The sequence below is a fragment of the Triticum dicoccoides genome, chromosome 6B (assembly GCF_002162155.2).
Source record: "Triticum dicoccoides isolate Atlit2015 ecotype Zavitan chromosome 6B, WEW_v2.0, whole genome shotgun sequence".
In the NCBI taxonomy this organism is placed as follows: Eukaryota; Viridiplantae; Streptophyta; class Magnoliopsida; order Poales; family Poaceae; genus Triticum; species Triticum dicoccoides.
Window position 1 is genome coordinate 227933131 of NC_041391.1, and position 21369 is coordinate 227954499.

A 21369-nucleotide genomic window follows, 5' to 3' on the forward strand; every position below is an offset into this window, starting at 1 on the left:
ATATTATTTCATCTCTAGAGCTCAGAAACATCCGGGTGAAATAGATAAAAAAGTATCTTTTGCAAACAAAAGCGTTCAATTGTTCAACCTGCATCCAAAACTTGTGAAGAAATAACTCTTATTGTGCTTTGCAGGAAATGGTTCATCATAAATCTTTCACCGGTATTGTAGTAAAAATTCATACATGGAAGATTCTAGACTAAACCATAAATGGATACGCTTTTATTCATGCGCGATACTCCAATAGAGCAAGATCATGCATGGAAGTCTCCACATGCTTAGACAGTGGATTACATTGAGCGAAGACTAATGATCAACATTTAACTTAGTAATGCATATGTCCAGGTGAACCTCCTTGGAGTCCCCATGCACATTGTTGGGGGTCAAATAATACCATGCGTCTTCCATGTCCACATCGGCGGGAAGGTCCCAGCTCGGCAGAGTCCAAGTCAACTTGACGTAGCCAGTGTCGCCGCCCACGGACCTCCGAGGGGTAGTAATAGTGAACACGCACCCGTACATCGGCCTCGTGTCAGTGTCAGCGTCAGCGGCGTCGCCCCTGACACACACTACAGAGATGTGGCGGCGGCCTGCGTGGGCCTCGCCGGTGGCCACGATCAAGAGGAAGACGCTGCCGTCCTCCTCTGAGACTAGCAGGCGGCGCTGATCCTCCAGCGACTCCGGCACGATGAACGGGTAGCACGTCTCGTACTTGATGTTCTTCGCCAAGGGCTAGTAGTGATCGCCGCACGCCTGCGTCAGGTGATGCACGACGTCCGCCGGCGAGCCCCAAAACGGCACTGGGCACTCATAGCAGTAGACGAAGGGCTCCTTGGAGGCATCGACCAGGCTGTCCATGAAACGGGAGTGGCTGTAGGGGACGTTCCGCCAGTTGAATATATGAGCAAGTTACTATGAGATTTACTACAAAATAAATCATGACGGCTATAACAGAGATTAAACTAATCATGCGGACTAGCATAGTAGATGAACAGATCGAGTCTAGGACACAGAGTAGAAACATGAATTCTACCACGATTTCGAACAGGAAGGACAGAAACACATACGGTGCAACGGGAGCAGCACCATTGGCGTTGAGGTTGTCTCCCATGTCGTTGAGGAAGAGGTTGCCGAGGTCGGGGAAGAAGTCATCGTCGGTGAAGTCGTGGATGCTAGAAGTCGCAAGAGTGCGCTCCCCAAATGTCAACAACGCCCTCTGAATGGAGCACAGGAGGGAGTGGCTGTAGGCGACGTTGCGACCGCCGAATGGAGCGCAGGAGTAGCCCACGAAGCAGTAGATGGTGCTCCTCCCTAGTCTCTATTCTTATCTCTATCTCTACTTCTTCTTTGTTTTTTATAATATACTAGTTGTAGTTGTCAAATCGAATAGTACTGCGCTGTCCACTGCATGCCCGGATTAACACGCCTCCTTGCCTCCATTAAACCCGCATGCAAACCGAGAAACCTACTCCAGCCCGCGGGAGGAAATTTGTCGGTTGCCGCAGGAGGGTTATTCTGCAAATTTTCAGCAACTTAGCATGCGACCGTTTGATCTCAGATCCAAGGGTTGCCAACACCCCATATCATGGTCGCACCTACCACGACCGTCGCGTCGCACGCGCGGTCGCACCCTTGGAGATTTAACATGGTGCGTTAGGCTATCTGATGTTGGCATGTCATACATAGTCATCACTTAGTCACTCATACTACAACAAGGTTAGCTATAAGGTTGGCTATAAGTGTATTTTTTTACTCCTCTCTATCTATTTCTTCGTAATACCTCCGTCCCATAATATAAGAACGTTTTTGACACTAGTGTAGTGCCAAAAATGTTCTTATATTATGGAACACAGGGAGTACTAGTATTTATTACATTTGCCAAGGAGTGACCTCTTCCAATGAAATGGTGTTGCTAAGTTTGCTTCATTTAATTAGCTATAGACTCAAAATTGTCTTTTCACCTAGGTACAAGCGCTTAGCACTGTTTCTTCCTTGGGTCACAAAACTAGTCTCTCTCTTCTTGATTAACTTGCCACATCAGACTTTATGCCTATGTGGCAAGCTTAAGCACCTGTAGGAGCAAGTAAGTACAATAGTGCACTTTACATGGCATTTTTGCATATGTGGAGTAAAGAGAGGCAAGGAAAAAGTGGAGAAGTGGGCTCTCATGCAAGAGCCAGCCTCTACTACATGGTGGAGCATTGGGAAAGGCACCTGTATGGAGGTGGTCAGGAATCGGGAGACTCACACCGGTCGTAGCGCCGCAGTTAAAATGATAATGGCAAGTCAAATCACGGGGCCCCACCTATCCAGCAGTAGCTCGCTATCAAATCACGCAGCCCTACGTTTGCAGCAGCCTACTCCCTCGTCTTCTCGCATCTCTGTCGAACCGACTAGGCGGAACTGCCCCGCCGCCTACCGCGTAGGAAAAGCCCCGCCCTTGACTTTTAAATAGTATACAATATACTAATTTTGTATCCATGGATTGCGCCTGCGCCATGGAGCAAAGCGTCTAGAAAACGGCGGTACACATGTACGGAGTATACAGCACGCCCGACGCGTTTGTGTCGCACCCCAGACGGTCGGTCGGTCTGGCACGCCGCTCTCCAAATGGAACGCGTGTCATATTGCGTTCGCACACACATGTGGGACGACAATTGAGAACCGACCATAGGCACACTCCCCGGCCCCGCAAGTTGGGTGACTTAATAGAAGAGGGAGAAGAGCGATAGTACTAGAGAAGTGTTGTAGTACTACGTTGGTGCCTAGACGATCCCTGCAAGACACGAAAGATCAGTTCGTCCATGCATGTGACCAGACTCCAGCAGACACGCATGGATTGGCTATCGTCTACATATCGTGCAAGCTGTGTTGTACATGGTTGTAGTTGTGGTGAGAAATCTAAAAAAAGGTTTCTTGTCATCTCGCAAAATTAGGTGTCATGTGCTTCGGATCACTGCGAGGGTTAAACAGCGACAACTGAGTTGGGCTAGTCATTGGGGGCACATGCACGAACAGTGACTACTCGGCTACCATCTAGGTCAAGCTGGCTATGTTAATTAGGACATCTATCGATGGACCCCTTTTCTACGAGTTTATCTTTAATTTGAGCTTTGTTCCTCGTCTAGTTTGTCCGTCGGGATTCATGTTGTCTTCTTTGGGCAGTGAGGTTATGTCAGGACCCCGACTCAATGCCACATCGATCTAGCATGTAACACCTCATATCACTTTGCGGCCTCACGCACGGTATTCCCACGGGTGTCGCCTTACTTTTGCCCGGGACCGTTTGCGCCTTTTGGCACACGTATATGACAGTGTCGCTAGCATCCATATGATAAGGAGCCCGGGCTGACATGGCTAGTCGTAAACCCAAAGTGGCACAGACTTACAGGGACAGGCATCCATGACCCAGCATCGAACGTGTCGGTCATCAGCGAGTGAATCCAGGCTGTAGCACTGGGCTAGCAGGACTCCGGTGAACCGGGCTGTAGCGGGTTAACAGGACTCCGGTATTCATCGCGTGACATTTCCCCGAAGGGACAGACACAGGAACGAAGAAGGACACATGCCGGCCAGCCTAAGTGTTCCGGAGCAGTAGCAAGCTACCATGGCTCGGTGGAAACACTAGGAGACATTTCCCGGTAAGAGAGGCTACTAAAGATAAACAACTAGATAGTCAGATCCCAAACATACCAAGCATTTCAATAACATACACACAATATGCTCGATATGTGCAATACAACATGGTATCACAAAATGACTCTACGACTCAAGTAGTTTATTCATTAGGCTCCGAGGAGCGAGATATTACAAACAGGGGTCTCATGACCCAACAATCAGAGCATACAAATCAAAGCACAAGCGGAAGCTATCATGTCTGAGTACAGACAACTATAAATGAAAAAGGCTGAGAAGCCTGACTATCTACCAGATCCTGCCGAGGGCACAAGATCGTAGCTGAGGTAACAAGCTAAACGTCGAAGTCCAAGCGGAACTAATAGTGAGACTGAAGTCTCTCTGCAAAAACATAAAATAGGCAAACGTGAGTACAAATGTACCCAGCAAGACTTACATCAGAACTAACTACATATGCATCATTATCAACAAAGGGGATGGTGGGGTTTAACTGCAGCAAGCCAGCTTTGACTCGGTGGCTATCCTAAACTACGACTGCAATGTAACTCTTTTGAGGTGGCGCACACGAGTCCACATATTCACCATACCAATACACTACTATGGAACCGTTCCCGTCTCCCTACGAGAACGCCATCCATAGCACTCACGCTTATCTTGCGTATTTTAGAGTATCCACTTTCACTTGTCTATGAACTGATATAAGCAACCCAGAAGTCCTTTTCCGCGGACACGGCTATTCGAATAGATCATATTAACCCTGCAGGGGTGTACTTCTTCACACACGCTCTCACCACTTACCGCCGTTTACACGACATGTACTCGGCAACCTTCAAGCGGAAGCCCAACGTGGGTGTCGGCCACGACCTACCTAATCACCTAAGTCTCTAGTCCAGGTTTATCGCCTATTCGGGTTCCATCCATGAGGAGATCCGGCCGGAGTTTCGCTCACAGCCCCAAACGATGTGAACAGGGTTCCCGAGACACCAAACGGGCGCCCGGTACACCGTGCCACGTGCCTAACGCATCACAGCCCACCCCTACGGTCAGCGCTGCGCACGGCCTCCAGCATACTACAAACACCAGAAACTACTTGCAACTCCTGGACAGAGGACAAGGGTGATCAAGAAGCCGAGAGGGTCCATTGGTTTCGGGCCCAATGCGTGGTAGTAGCTGAATCATGGATCACAAACACAGAACTCAGTTCCTGAGGACGGCTGCAATGAGACAACCCACCATGTACTCCTACATGGCCTCTCACCGCTACCTTTACCAAATCGTGTTCACACACTTAGCTCACACACGGTAGGACATGTTCACACACCTCTGATTCATCCCTGATGAATCAGACCTGACTCAACTCTAAGCAGTAGCAGGCATGACAAACAAGCAGGAATGAGTAGGCACAACAGGGCTCAAACAACTCCTACTCATGCTAGTGGGTTTCATCTATTTACTGTGGAATGACAGGTCATGCAAAGGATAAAGGGGTTCAGCTACCGCAGCAAGTAACAGTTGAATCGTAGTTGTCCTAATGCAGTAAAAGAGAGCAGGAGCGAGAGAGTAGGATTGTATCGGAATGAACAAGGGGGTTTTGCTTGCCTGGCACTTCTGAAGATAACATTGAGTCTTCATCAGTGTCAATGATCACGTCATCGGTATCACGTCTATCGAGAGGGGACAAATACCGGCAACACAAAAAGGAACACAATCAATGCAATGCACAATATGATGCATGATCATGACATGGAAAAATGAATGTGTTTTGAGCTAATGCAACTAGCAACAGATTAAATGAAGTTGGTTTGAATACAAGATTCAAATTCAAACTCTATATGTGAATATTCAAATGTCATTCACTTCATTTGTCCTAAACATTAGTGATAAGTTGTTCTAACATGCATGAAAATGGTACAGATGGATTCCTTGAATTTTTCTGATAATTTTTCATATATAATTTATTTAATTTGGAGTTACGGTTAATTTTCTATGAATTTTAGAAGTTTTAGCTATTTTCTGGAATTTCAGAATTAAATTAAATCCAGAAATGATTTAATTGCGTCAGCCTGACGCCAGCATGACGTCAGCGAGTCAACGACCAGGTCCAGGTCAAATCTGACACGCGGGGTCCACACGTCAGCGGCACAGGGGCTAATCCCGCGTTGACTCGGCTTTGACCCGCTACGGGGCCCGCTGTCAGTGTCTGTGGGGGGGTGTTTAGCGTGGTCATTAGTGGCTAATGACAGCGCCACGTCACTGGCCACCGGAGTTCGGCCGGCGGCGACCCGAAACGCGGCGGAAGTTCACCGGGGTTGCGCTACGGGCGGCGGCTGGACGCGCGAAGGGCACCAGAAGGTAGCCCGTGCCCGTGCGCATCTAGGGGGGGCCAACGGGAGGTGCGGGGGTGGCCGGGGTTCGCCGGAATGGAGCCCGAGGCGGCGGCCGGAGCTCGGGTGGGTGCGGGGTTAGTGCTGCGGCTTGCAAACAAGCTAGCTGCCACGCTAGCGTTGCTCCACGGGTCGTTGCGAGTGCAACGGACGCACGCGCGGGGCCATTTGGTCACCGGGGCTTCGCCGGCGACGAGTCCGTGCGGCGGAGCGTCTCGGCTCCGGTAGAGGGGGCGGCTAGAGCTCGAAATCGGACTTGGGGTTAGGGGGAAACGAAGCAGGGACTCACGGGGATCGTGCAGGGAGGGTCAGCGAGCTCGGGGGCGCGCCGGAGTGGCCGAATTCGACGGAGAACGGCGCCGGGGCCGAAGCTTGGGGATGATGACGATGGCGGCTGCTCGGGGCCCTTCTGGTCGCGTGAGACGTCGAGGAGGTCGAGGGAGGCACTACGGAGCTCTGGGAGGCGTCGGGGAGGCGAGAGGGGGATGGTGGCCGCGGCGAACGGCGTCGGTGGCGACGGCTCCGTTCGGGTCCGAGGTGCGGAGCGAGAGGGAGAGCAGGAGAAGGGGATGAGCACGGGAGGGAGTTGAGAGAGGCCTGAGGGAGCCGCGTGGCGTCTCCAGGGAGTAGCGGAGGCAAGCAGGGAGGCAGGAGGTGGCCGAGGCGGCATCGGCGCTCGCCACCGAGCTGCTTCGGTGCGAGGGGAGGAAGAAGACAAAGGGGAGGAGGTGGGCTGGGCCGGCCAGGTGGGGGAGCTGGGCCGGCTGGGCTGCACGGGTGAGGCCAAGTACTTGCTTCTCTCTCTCTCTTTTATTTCTATTCTGTTTTATATTTTTCTTCTGTTTTTGTTTTATTTAATTTATTTTGCCACGGTTTTGAATTTTAAAACTAATTCAAACAATGCCAAAAACTCCTCTGAATATTTTATAGTGCTAGATGGACTTTTCCAAAAGCTTATAAAATATTTCAGGGGTATTTAAATTATATTCTAATTATATGAATATAATTCAAATTCAAATAGCTAATGATTTAAATTCAAAGTCCCAAAAATAAATCCTTAAAAATGTTCAATATTTTGGTTGGGACCAGAACCCTTACCAAAAATTATCAAACATTTATGAAGAGCCCTTTTGGAGCAATGAATGAGATTTCTAGGGTTTTTGCCCCTCTTTTATTTAGGGTTTTGAGGCTTCCAATATTCCTCAATTCAAGTTTCAAAAATATAGACATGATGCACACATGAAGCTAACCTAGAGCAATGCCTGAAGCTAGGGATGTGACAACTCACCCCCACTAAACAAGAATCTCGTCTCGAGATTCAAGCGTAGGGTAGGATGAAGGGGAAACGCAAACTAGTACAATCTTCACGATCCAGGGTGCACTTCAGTTGAACGTTGATTCGATCACCATCATTGTCTTCAAGTCTTGCTCTGAGAAATCCTGCTAACATGACATGGAGGGAAGAAGGAGACTCTAGAAGGGTCGATCTTCTTGAAGAACGAGCAACTCAGGATTAACCCACGGAATGAGACACAGAACCATCTCTCGGGTTGAGACACGAAGCGCACCTCTAGAGGGATGGAGTGGAACAGATGACGAGGGTTCACTAGGTAGACAACAATTCCACACCTAAGAAGGTGGTAAACGATTGCCAACATAGCGAGGAGTTGAGTTGCCATGATACCATAACGATGCACCTTAGGGAAGGTGACTCATAGAAATATCCCCTTAAGTGGCAAAAAGAATTACTTTTGATTCAAAGATCATTGAAACTCTTTATACCAGCCTAAGGCAATCACAAGCGATCATTTGGAGGGGGTCGGTAGAATGGCATACTCGGACTTGGATGATGTGGATTACCTTGTTGAAGACAACGTAATGGATGAACTTGCTTATCACCGGGAATGGAAGAGACCCATGGTAGAATGGCACATTGGTGGTGCAAGCTGGGAACAAAATGCAAATGCTGGGAATGATTCTGGTAACTGGGGAAGAACCCAACAATAGAGAGTGAATTCACTGTTTGAGTAGGTCATAGCATGTCGAGGAAACGGAGAGGATCCCCAGTTAGTGCCGAAGATAACACCTAGCGCTTGAGCGTGCTCTCAAGAACTTGAGCATTTCCATAATCATCAAGGTTTTACCAATATCCGTGTCAAGGATCCTGGCAACACAACTTGCTACCATGATGAATGGTGATGGAGGATGCAGATGCAAAGGAAGATAATACCTTCTCAGGTTTCACCTTAGCGAAGCCAAGGAACAAAATCTGGATGATCGACCGAGAGCCATTTAGCACTCCGCTTCTAATGTTCTCCTTGACGTGCTAGTGTAACCCATTCATAGATATGGTTTGATAACTAGAACATCAAGTAAAGGTCGGACTTCGGGAGCAATAGAATCCATAAGGAATAGTTACGGAGGTAAATCCTACGAAATCCCTATGGGGAGGTGGCCAACTTCTTCAATCAAGATACTACAATAATAGGTCTTTCGGCTGGGTGGTGCTGGCCACGACATCCACTTTACCAGTTATCGAGGAACCAATATTATAGTTCTTGGGGAAATGTTCCAACCATCATATCTGCCTGAGATTCAGATCTGGTTGGTGTCAGAATATTCCAGACCCATCGAATCTAGGAAGAAAAATGAAAGTTTGCAACACAAATCGACGAGATGACGCTGCGGGATTCTCGGGAGATGAACTACGATAGCAAGCTCCAAAACATGAGCTGGATCTGCTACAAACATGTGAACACGTTGTCCCGGACAAGCATGGCCACGTAGTAGTCTTATAATTAAACACTACCGAGTTCAGGTGGGGAACCATCATCGAGGATATCGAAGTCTTTACGCAAGTCCATGGATTAGATCCCGAGCATAGAATTCTTTTCCTTGAACAAGTCAATCAGTGGCTTGGTGTGCTAGGATATACATATGGAATGAAGATGATCAGTCTAACAGACCACAGAATTCTTCGCACGTGCATGACTGATTTGGGATGATTCCAAAAGAACAAAACAATCTTTCTCGAATTCACGACGGCAACTTACATCAAATGCACGTGAATCAAAGGAAGTCACTTCTTTCATCCAAACATATACCTCAGAGACGGAACTCGAAGGCATTGTTTACAAAGTTTCCAACACTAGCTTAATGTCCAACAGAAACATGGAGAAGATAAGGATGTTGTCGATGGGCTCAACAACAATTCATCCAGGTTCCCTTTTAAAAGGAATTCCATAGTTAAGTGAACAAGGTGATAGCATTGGTCAGACCAAAGAATATAGTGGTGTATGCTCGAGGGATCAACCACGAGTAAGACAATATTACGAACATCGTTGGTTCTAACTTGATTTGACGATAGCCCACACTCAAATCAAAGGATTGATAAGACAATAGGTCCAGCAACTGATCACAGGGGCCAATCGATGAAGATATCATCTTTCTTCAACACACACTACACAAGAATATCCCTTTGGAACGAACTAAATCAGGCAAGCTTTTATCTTCCAACCCTCCAAGTTGTCGTTTAGCTTAACCAACTAGCTCAGGGATATCTAACACCGACTCTTGGAGAGAAAGGTGGTTCACAGGAAACCAACTTGATCACGAGCTCAACATAGCGGTCAGGTGACAACCTGGTAATACTTCTGAGAAGATATTCAGAAAATCACGAACCACCGATATGTTACTAAGCTCGAGAACAATCTTGCTTTTCAGGGCAAGACGATATGATCAAATAAGCAAGGATTGGCACTATCCTAACTCACTGATCGGAGAGTGCACCAAAATAAGGACTAGGTAGCACAATCAACCTTAGGGTGACGATTCAATAATCGACACGCTAAGAATGAGGTTATCGTCCATTTAACTACCAAGCAATGGAGTTGCTAGCAGTATTGATTTCACACGCCATGATTCATTTGTCGGTATTCCGGTTGCATCAACACGAAGACCGAGGGATGACTAATGATGGCAAGAAGTATCACTGTACCAAGAGTTCATAGGATGGTGTGCAATTCCTATAACAATCCCGATATAAAGATGGTAATACTCCAAGGTAGAACAGAACAAAAGCTGGATTAGCAATTTGATCTGCGGAGCACAACTTCTTTGACCCAATCCTGGATATGGAAGAGGTACTGGAGTTTTTTCTCCTAGTCATTCTGCGATAGAATGGCTTGACGGACCACAAGAGTAATAGGCATCGATAAACGAACGCACGCATACTCTTGACTATCAATTGATAGACGAGGGTCAGAATGCAACTAAAGAGAGACAACTCAAAGGAACATATAATTTTCTGAGTTGTGGGTGCATAGATTAGTATGTCGAACCAAGTTCAACATATTTCTTCCGGATAACCCATGCAGAAAGGTAGAACTGGCAGAGTCACGATTTATGAATGGAGAACTCCTCAAGAGTAATCCTGTTGTGATATTTCAGTTCAACGAGGAACTTCTGCCATAAGTAGTTCATAGTATTTGGAAGAAGGAAATACCACGAACTTCGAGGACTATCGCAAAGTTACTAATATCCTAAAGGAACTAGCAAACACTATCGACATGAAGTAAGTAGGGTGAATCTCGGGTTCAGAACCCAGGAGTAGAATACCTACTACTAAGTAGCATCACGGGATGCTTTCGAGAATAAAAGCCAGGATCATCACACTGGGATCACAAAACATTGCTAGATTACTAGGTGACTCCCTAAACACCTAGGGCCATGATAGTAACTCCAACATAATGTCAAGGCAATAGAATACCTCAACTCAACAATTAGTGTGATTGAGCTGGCATAAAGGAGCATCGAAACCAGAGGAAAAGGATTTTGCAAATGCATCAGACTATTTAGAAACCTGGAATGACTCGGACAGCATAACGGCTGTAAATGCTCAGAAGAGATTTGAGACATTCACAAAAATGGTGGCATAACCACTCAGAAGCACAATATCAAGCTTCGAGATCAACAATTAACATACGGAAGATAGTAGGAACTGAACTGGGGCTTGAATCAACAATCTTATAAGTCTACGGATTAGTAACACATGATCCTGATAGAAAGAAGAGATAGCCTAGTGCTTAAACCCCGTAGAAGAGAAGATGATGACTCAGATCAGAAGGCCATGAGGTATAAGGAGTAAAAAGAGCCTTACGTTCCATCCCACAATCAATTCCCTTACATATAACTAAAGCATTTCTAGACTCAACTTCGACCAGTTTGGCTTGGTAATCCTACAGGCAGTCAAGCTCTGATACCAACGCTGTCAGGACCCCGACTCAATGCCACATCGATCTAGCATGTAACACCTCATATCACTTTGCGGCCTCACGCACGGTATTCCCACGGGTGTCGCCTTACTTTTGCCCGGGACCGTTTGCGCCTTTTGGCACACGTATATGACAGTGTCGCTAGCATCCATATGATAAGGAGCCCGGGCTGACATGGCTAGTCGTAAACCCAAAGTGGCACAGACTTACAGGGACAGGCATCCATGACCCAGCATCGAACGTGTCGGTCATCAGCGAGTGAATCCAGGCTGTAGCACTGGGCTAGCAGGACTCCGGTGAACCGGGCTGTAGCGGGCTAACAGGACTCCGGTATTCATCGCGTGACATTTCCCCGAAGGGACAGACACAGGAACGAAGAAGGACACATGCCGGCCAGCCTAAGTGTTCCGGAGCAGTAGCAAGCTACCATGGCTCGGTGGAAACACTAGGAGACAATTTCCCAGTAAGAGAGGCTACTAAAGATAAACAACTAGATAGTCAGATCCCACACATACCAAGCATTTCAATAACATACGCACAATATGCTCGATATGTGCAATACAACATGGTATCACAAAATGACTCTACGACTCAAGTAGTTTATTCATTAGGCTCCGAGGAGCGAGATATTACAAACAGGGGTCTCATGACCCAACAATCAGAGCATACAAATCAAAGCACAAGCGGAAGCTATCATGTCTGAGTACAGACAACTATAAATGAAAAAGGCTGAGAAGCCTGACTATCTACCAGATCCTGCCGAGGGCACAAGATCGTAGCTGAGGTAACAAGCTAAACGTCGAAGTCCAAGCGGAACTAATAGTGAGACTGAAGTCTCTCTGCAAAAACATAAAATAGGCAAACGTGAGTACAAATGTACCCAGCAAGACTTACATCAGAACTAACTACATATGCATCATTATCAACAAAGGGGATGGTGGGGTTTAACTGCAGCAAGCCAGCTTTGACTCGGTGGCTATCCTAAACTACGACTGCAATGTAACTCTTTTGAGGTGGCGCACACGAGTCCACATATTCACCATACCAATACACTACTATGGAACCGCTCCCGTCTCCCTACGAGAACGCCATCCATAGCACTCACGCTTATCTTGCGTATTTTAGAGTATCCACTTTCACTTGTCTATGAACTGATATAAGCAACCCAGAAGTCCTTTTCCGCGGACACGGCTATTCGAATAGATCATATTAACCCTGCAGGGGTGTACTTCTTCACACACGCTCTCACCACTTACCGCCGTTTACACGACATGTACTCGGCAACCTTCAAGCGGAAGCCCAACGTGGGTGTCGGCCACGACCTACCTAATCACCTAAGTCTCTAGTCCAGGTTTATCGCCTATTCGGGTTCCATCCATGAGGAGATCCGGCCGGAGTTTCGCTCACAGCCCCAAACGATGTGAACAGGGTTCCCGAGACACCAAACGGGCGCCCGGTACACCGTGCCACGTGCCTACCGCATCACAGCCCACCCCTACGGTCAGCACTGCCCACGGCCTCCAGCATACTACAAACACAAGAAACTACTTGCAACTCCTGGACAGAGGACAAGGGTGATCAAGAAGCCGAGAGGGTCCATTGGTTTCGGGCCCAATGCGTGGTAGTAGCTGAATCATGGATCACAAACACAGAACTCAGTTCCTGAGGACGGCTGCAATGAGACAACCCACCATGTACTCCTACATGGCCTCTCACCGCTACCTTTACCAAATCGTGTTCACACACTTAGCTCACACACGGTAGGACATGTTCACACACCTCTGATTCATCCCTGATGAATCAGACCTGACTCAACTCTAAGCAGTAGCAGGCATGACAAACAAGCAGGAATGAGTAGGCACAACAGGGCTCAAACAACTCCTACTCATGCTAGTGGGTTTCATCTATTTACTGTGGAATGACAGGTCATGCAAAGGATAAAGGGGTTCAGCTACCGCAGCAAGTAACAGTTGAATCGTAGTTGTCCTAATGCAGTAAAAGAGAGCAGGAGCGAGAGAGTAGGATTGTATCGGAATGAACAAGGGGGTTTTGCTTGCCTGGCACTTCTGAAGATAACATTGAGTCTTCATCAGTGTCAATGATCACGTCATCGGTATCACGTCTATCGAGAGGGGACAAATACCGGCAACACAAAAAGGAACACAATCAATGCAATGCACAATATGATGCATGATCATGACATGGCAAAATGAATGTGTTTTGATCTAATGCAACTAGCAACAGATTAAATGAAGTTGGTTTGAATACAAGATTCAAATTCAAACTCCATATGTGAATATTCAAATGTCATTCACTTCATTTGTCCTAAACAGTAGTGATAAGTTGTTCTAACATGCATGAAAATGGTACAGATGGATTCCTTGAATTTTTCTGATAATTTTTCATATATAATTTATTTAATTTGGAGTTACGGTTAATTTTCTATGAATTTTAGAAGTTTTTAGCTATTTTCTGGAATTTCAGAATTAAATTAAATCCAGAAATGATTTAATTGCGTCAGCCTGACGCCAGCATGACGTCAGCGAGTCAACGACCAGGTCCAGGTCAAATCTGACACGCGGGGTCCACACGTCAGCGGCACAGGGGCTAATCCCGCGTTGACTCGGCTTTGACCCGCTACGGGGCCCGCTGTCAGTGTCTGTGGGGGGGTGTTTAGCGTGGTCATTAGTGGCTAATGACAGCGCCACGTCACTGGCCACCGGAGTTCGGCCGGCGGCGACCCGAAACGCGGCGGAAGTTCACCGGGGTTGCGCTACGGGCGGCGGCTGGACGCGCGAAGGGCACCAGAAGGTAGCCCGTGCCCGTGCGCATCTAGGGGGGGCCAACGGGAGGTGCGGGGGTGGCCGGGGTTCGCCGGAATGGAGCCCGAGGCGGCGGCCGGAGCTCGGGTGGGTGCGGGGTTAGTGCTGCGGCTTGCAAACAAGCTAGCTGCCACGCTAGCGTTGCTCCACGGGTCGTTGCGAGTGCAACGGACGCACGCGCGGGGCCATTTGGTCACCGGGGCTTCGCCGGCGACGAGTCCGTGCGGCGGAGCATCTCGGCTCCGGTAGAGGGGGCGGCTAGAGCTCGAAATCGGACTTGGGGTTAGGGGGAAACGAAGCAGGGACTCACGGGGATCGTGCAGGGAGGGTCAGCGAGCTCGGGGGCGCGCCGGAGTGGCCGAATTCGACGGACAATGGCGCCGGGGCCGAAGCTTGGGGATGATGACGATGGCGGCTGCTCGGGGCCCTTCTGGTCGCGTGAGACGTCGAGGAGGTCGAGGGAGGCACTGCGGAGCTCTGGGAGGCGTCGGGGAGGCGAGAGGGGGATGGTGGCCGTGGCGAACGGCATCGGTGGCGACGGCTCCGTTCGGGTCCGAGGTGCGGAGCGAGAGGGAGAGCAGGAGAAGGGGATGAGCACGGGAGGGAGTTGAGAGAGGCCTGAGGGAGCCGCGTGGCGTCTCCAGGGAGTAGCGGAGGCAAGCAGGGAGGCAGGAGGTGGCCGAGGCGGCATCGGCGCTCGCCACCGAGCTGCTTCGTTGCGAGGGGAGGAAGAAGACAAAGGGGAGGAGGTGGGCTGGGCCGGCCAGGTGGGGGAGCTGGGCCGGCTGGGCTGCACGGGTGAGGCCAAGTACTTCCTTCTCTCTCTCTCTTTTATTTCTATTCTGTTTTATATTTTTCTTCTGTTTTTGTTTTATTTAATTTATTTTGCCACGGTTTTGAATTTTAAAACTAATTCAAACAATGCCAAAAACTCCTCTGAATATTTTATAGTGCTAGATGGACTTTTCCAAAAGCTTATAAAATATTTCAGGGGTATTTAAATTATATTCTAATTATATGAATATAATTCAAATTCAAATAGCTAATGATTTAAATTCAAAGTCCCAAAAATAAATCCTTAAAAATGTTCAATATTTTGGTTGGGACCAGAACCCTTACCAAAAATTGTCAAACATTTATGAAGAGCCCTTTTGGAGCAATGAATGAGATTTCTAGGGTTTTTGCCCCTCTTTTATTTAGGGTTTTGAGGCTTCCAATATTCCTCAATTCAAGTTTCAAAAATATAGACATGATGCACACATGAAGCTAACCTAGAGCAATGCCTGAAGCTAGGGATGTGACAGGTTATGATTTCTTGTCATGTGGCATTTTTTCGTGTTATATGTTATAATCCGGCGCTTCAGATCAAAATGACGACAACTGCGCCTCCGGGCCACGTGCATGAAGACTACTCGACAGTCATTGACGAGGTCAAGCCAGCTCCGGTAGACAAAAGAAAACTAGTACTACTCCACTATATAGGCAGGAGCCTCCGTGCTTGCTTGCTAGTGTTGCTCTCTTCACACTGTCTCGGCCTCTCCAAATCTAAACACGGCAGCGGTGGCCACACACACACACTCTCTCTCTCTGCTCACCGCTGGTCACAGATCCAGCCGGATCCTCTCCACCAGGGAAGGTGAGAAGGTGCAATGTTCACGCGGTCGTCCTCGGCGACGGCTCTTACCCACTGCTGGGCGCGTCCCGATCAGCCTGCCTTGCCATTCTCTCCCAAGCACCGCTGGCGAGGGAGGGCCTCCGACCCCTTCTTCCTCGCTGTCGTAGTGTGGGCAGATCCGGCCTCCCGCCGCCCACCTAGCGACATCCCGGCGACCATCAGGTATAACTTCCTTCGAAACCGGCCTTGCTCTACTTCCCGAGCTCCTGACGTCGCTGCATTTGTATCTTTTACTATTTCTCAGGCCCCCTTGTAGATAGGATCAATCGGCTGTTCGAAAACCACCTAATTTTCTTACGTTTAAGAGGTAAAACTAGTTCATGCACTCGAATCTAGTACTACTTGGTTCAAACAAGGAAGAAAGGGGGTGGGGGTGGGGGAGGATTTGTTACCTGAATCTAGGACTTGGTCGAAAGAGGAAATAATGGGGGCGAAAAGTAGCAGAGACTGGCTATCCAACTGGTCTCTAGGTCTAATAGGGAAACACAGTACAAACTCAATATAAACCCGATCTATTGGTTGAAAAAGGAAAGAAAGTGGGGACTGGGGGACAAGTCAACAGAGTAAGTACATCACTAGATTTGCTAGCCTCACACAGTATAAGGTGGCTATACCGAAAAAAACGGGACCAACCCAGATATCATGTTCTGATGTTTGTTGCCCCGAGCCACTCTTATGTAATGCCACTGGTAAAATGTAGCAGTCGCACTGTTAAAAGTAATGACACGTTAAACCAATGTTTTTTTTCAATGTAATGCCTCCAGTAATATGAATCAATGGCACTTCTTTACATGTCCTGCTAAAATTTCCCATTAAGATAAGTTGATTCTTTTCGTTAGAAATGCAACTATCCTGGTTCGCCTACTCTCCCGTGCCCAAAGTAATGTCGTATTTAATGGTTGTCATAGTTAATCCTAATGCCCACACTAATATCTAGCAATGCCACTGCTTTAGAAATTGCTACTGTCCTTGTAGGATTGCCATTCAGATAAGGAACATGCTTCTTTTCATTTGATGCATGTTTCATACTTGTTAGTCACCCTCCTTTCCACCTTTTTTGTGCAAACAGAGATATACATTTCATGCTCGATCTTAGTTGAACTGCACAAATGATATCCAAATTATAGTTGAGCATTCCAGGAGCTTCACAACCAACCTTGATGTTTCTCAATTTTATTGCAACTAATAAAGAAGAAGCTCTGTGGGTTTCATTTTCTGATGGAAATGGAACCGGGGCTGGAGCCCTTTTCTTAAAAAATTGAAGAAGAAGCTGCTAGCTCACGGGACATTGCTTCATTTTAGGTGAACTGCACCAAAAGGTCCCATGAATTGAATCATCCATGTTGGTGATTGAAAGAGCCAGCTTCAGCATCTCAGTCTAAGCACCCCTAGCCTCCATCATTGCGACGCACGGTACATCTCGTTTGCCACCTGCTCGACCCTAGTGTCACTGATAAAATGAAGTAATAATACAATTAAAATAGACCGAGTGTCATCTCTATCATTTCATTTTCAATGTAGATAAAGAAAGTGCTTCTCTTTGTTAAAGTATGTTTCATCAACTAGTCCCATTGTTAATGTTTAAGCATTTCTGCAAACTGGGGTACTTAATTTTAGTTGATATGTACAAAAATAGAGATTTGAATGTCTCAAGGCGCCTCCTTGTACTACCGCTGTACGCTGATGTTCATCACTGGCAGAAGGTGTATCTGGGAGACTTGGGACGATGTCCAGTATGAGGCGTACCATATGAGGCGTTGCAGGGCCCATCTCGCCCTCGCAGCATGGCATACTATGATACTATCACAATATTTTCTTCTATTTATTTGTGTGTTTCATCAACCAGTGCCACTATAATGTAATCATGCTTTTTCATTATCTATGCAAACAGGATTATTCAGCTGCATTTTGGTGGAACTGCACAAATGTACGTATGGAACCGGCATATATGCAGAGTGCGAGGTGTGCCAAGTAAAAATTATCGATACTAACCATGTTGCAAGCACACATTGGCATCCACCATCACTAGTGGGATGTGTGTCGCTCTCTATGGAGGATCTTTCTCGGTAGCAAATCATCTAACCAAATACTAGTAGCTTATATTGGCAGTTTTCTAGGGAGTACTCTTTTCTGAAAGAAGCACCAATCTATTTTTCTTTATTTGTACACTGTGTCACAACTTTGACCCAAAGGTCCAGAGCTATTTTAGGGTGATTGGCATAGTACTCGGAGACTGATTGTAAGCATGATTTTCGTTAGCTGTCACACTGATTGTAAGCATGAGCAGGTGGAAGATTAGGTTAGTGCGAAGCTTACCTTAAACCCTACCACCGCCGTTGAAACGAGGCGAGCATCGAGGGAACTGTCAAGAACGGCGGGAAGCGACGTCGCGCCATCCAACCTCCTCTTGCGGTGGGAGAACAAATACTCCTGTGGCTCCGGCTGGCTCTGCACCCTCACGAACGGCACACCATACTCAATCGATTCGTTATCCTCTGGGTGCTCGACCTTCGACCTGTACGCCCACCACCTCCGCCTGACTGTCGCCTCGGGCGAATCTGTCTGCTCCATCGCCCAGAGGAGATACTCGATGACCTCGGAGGACTGCGGCGTGACTGCCGCCGAGGAGTAAATGTACATCGCCGCCCTCATCGCCGTCGTCTCGCTCTTTCGCATACATTGCCACATGGCCCGCACCGTCCTTGAAATCTCCCACTCATTGTCAAACCAACTAAGGATCTCCTTCAACCTGGCTAACTTTGCCTGGTCGCCGCCGGCGATCTGCCTGATTCGCTGTTGTATCCTCTCCGTAGATGTCCTTTTGAGTGGTCCGGTGCTAGCTTTGGAAGATGGGAGGAGAGACGGTTGTCTTGCAATAGAGAAGAGGGAGAGGCGAGACGGTGGTTTTGGAATGGATATGATGGAGAGGAGAGGAGGTGGTTTTGCAATGGAGAATATTAGAAGAGGGAGAGGCGAGACGGTGGTTTTGGAATGGAGATGATGGAGAGGAGAAGAGGTGGTTTTGCAATGGAGAAGATCAGAAGAGGGAGAGGCGAGACGGTGGTTTTGGAATGGAGATGATGGAGAGGAGAGGAGGTGGTTTTGCAATGGAGAAGAGGGAGAGGAGCGTGCGACAGCAATTTAGGATTGGGCGAGAGGGCCGGCACGCTGTGACTGGATCAAAATCAAAATCAATTTACCCTTCAATTAAGAAAGCGACCCCACATTAACTAGTCTCCCTTTTATTCTGGGTCATAATTGACCATGATTTTCGCACATAAAATATATGTTATACATTGCAAAAATAATATAATTTGAAAGTACATTCAGATACGAACCAAGCGATACAATTTTTGGTGACATGCATTCACATTTTGCTTGTCAAATACAGTACGTGGTCAAACTGCAAGTTTCAATTTCAGATAAGAAACTGCAAGTTCAGTTTCAGATAAGAAACTGCAACTTTCAGAGGCAGAGCATTTATATTAACACGGCCTTTTCAAACAGGGTTAACATCATGTTGGAAGTTTTATTCATGGTCGAAAATGGAACTACCAGCAAGTTAACATCATGTTGATCAACATTCATGCATAGCACATCTTCATATGATGCACAGTCAAAATTCCCACACAATGTCGAGTGTGCGAAACACATAGAAAACGAGGGACGAAGTTTTGGCAAGTGTTGGACGTGGTTTTGGGCTACCCCGTCTAGGTTTTCATTTTCAACATGCGCAGCCCACGACCTCGGATGGGAGTTCCATAGGCTTGTTTGTATTTTCTTAGGGCCGTCATGTATCGACCGGCCTATGGACCTCCCATCCAAGGTTTTATTTTTGGCAGCCCAATTTATGTATTTTTTTGAAGAAAACGCAGAGGTCTGTTCTATTTTTCTATATAAGAATAGGAACGCCAGGTCCAACTTATGTTTCCCTTCTAACTATATTATATATATTTAAATTATTTTATATGTTATTATATATTATTTTTATTGTCATCATATATTTAACAGATACTCACATATGTAAGAAAACAACATCCCACATCTTATTAACTTATAAAAATAATTTCTTAACAAATAAAATCCTGGATTGTTTTAGCACGAAAATCCTAGTGATTGTGTACAAAAGCTTGGTAAGATTTAAGGACGAATGTAATAATATCACTTATTATTTAAATATATTTATAACAAAATGCTCAACCCCTTTTAATTTTTTGATAACATTGCTGGCCCAACCCAACATTATAATTAGAATCAGCCCAGCAAAATCGTGTATTTCGAGAAAGTGCAAATGGCCTGTAATTTTTTAGGAAATAAAATAAATGGACCGCATGGACGCTACATTATTTGTTCACCCAGCCCAGCTAATGGTTGTAATTCAAAAAAAGATCAAATTGACTGTAAATTCTACAGCGCAAAAAAAAGACTGTAAATTCTGAAAAAATGCGTTGAATACGTGCCACATTTTTGGAGGCTGAAATGTGGACCAATAGATCGAAGCCAACGCAAGTCGTTGTCAATTTAGTCAACAAATGATTCTGACATGTTAGTCGTTGGATTTACATCCAACGACTGGCATCCATCTTCAATCTCTCGTCTTCTTCCTCCAGCGCCACCAGGACCACCTCCCGCCTCCTGCTGCTAGCAGCTCTGCTTAGCACGCTTCGCTATGAAGCGCTACTCCACCATTGGCCAGGCCATGTCGTGGTTCTAAGTCTGACAGTAGAATAGGGGGTAGGTATGGAGAGGCAAGATCCTAGCTATGGAGCAGTTGTAAACACAAGGGATGTATGACTTCAGGCCCTTCTCGGAGGAAGTAACAGCCCTACGTCTCGGAGCCCGGAGGCGGTCGACTGGATTATGAGTGTATGGATTACAAGGGTGCGAACCCTTTACACTGAGGAGGGGGGTGGCTTATATAGTGTCTGCCAGACCCCTCCAGCCCTCAGTTATGCAGGGTTTAAAGTACATTAAAGCTAGGCGTTACTGGTAACGCCTTACATAAAGTGTCCTAAATGCCATAAAGACTAATTAAATACAGACTGTTTGGATGCAGAGTGGCTCTTGATCTCCTGATGGTCGAGTGAGTCTTTATAGTCGAGTCCTTTGAGACCGTCGAGTGAAGTCCCTCTTGGTCGATTGGAATGCAGTTTCTTCTGAGGGTGTCCTTGGGAAGGGTACTTAGGACAGGTCTATGACCCTACCCTAGGTACATGACTTCATCATTAGCCCCCGAATGGATCGAGGTTTAAGTAAAGAAGGAGTTGATGATGTTTCCGACTCACTTTTATGTTCTGAACATGTATCATCTTGGACCAATAATCTTTTTGTTGATTACAGCAACTTTTCTTTCAGTTGCCTTGATCCATTATTTTCTCTCATCGAGTGAACTTTTGAACTTAGTAATTTCTGAGCGACGGGTCGCAGGAAATCTCTCGTCTGACAAACTGATCTGATGTTAGCGGATTTTGTGGGATCCAAATTTTGGGAAGCGCGCGAAGCGGGGCGGACCGCGGCGCTCAGATGGGATAGGGCATAGACGCCTCGATTCTCGCGTTGTCTTTTTCGCCACGTATCGC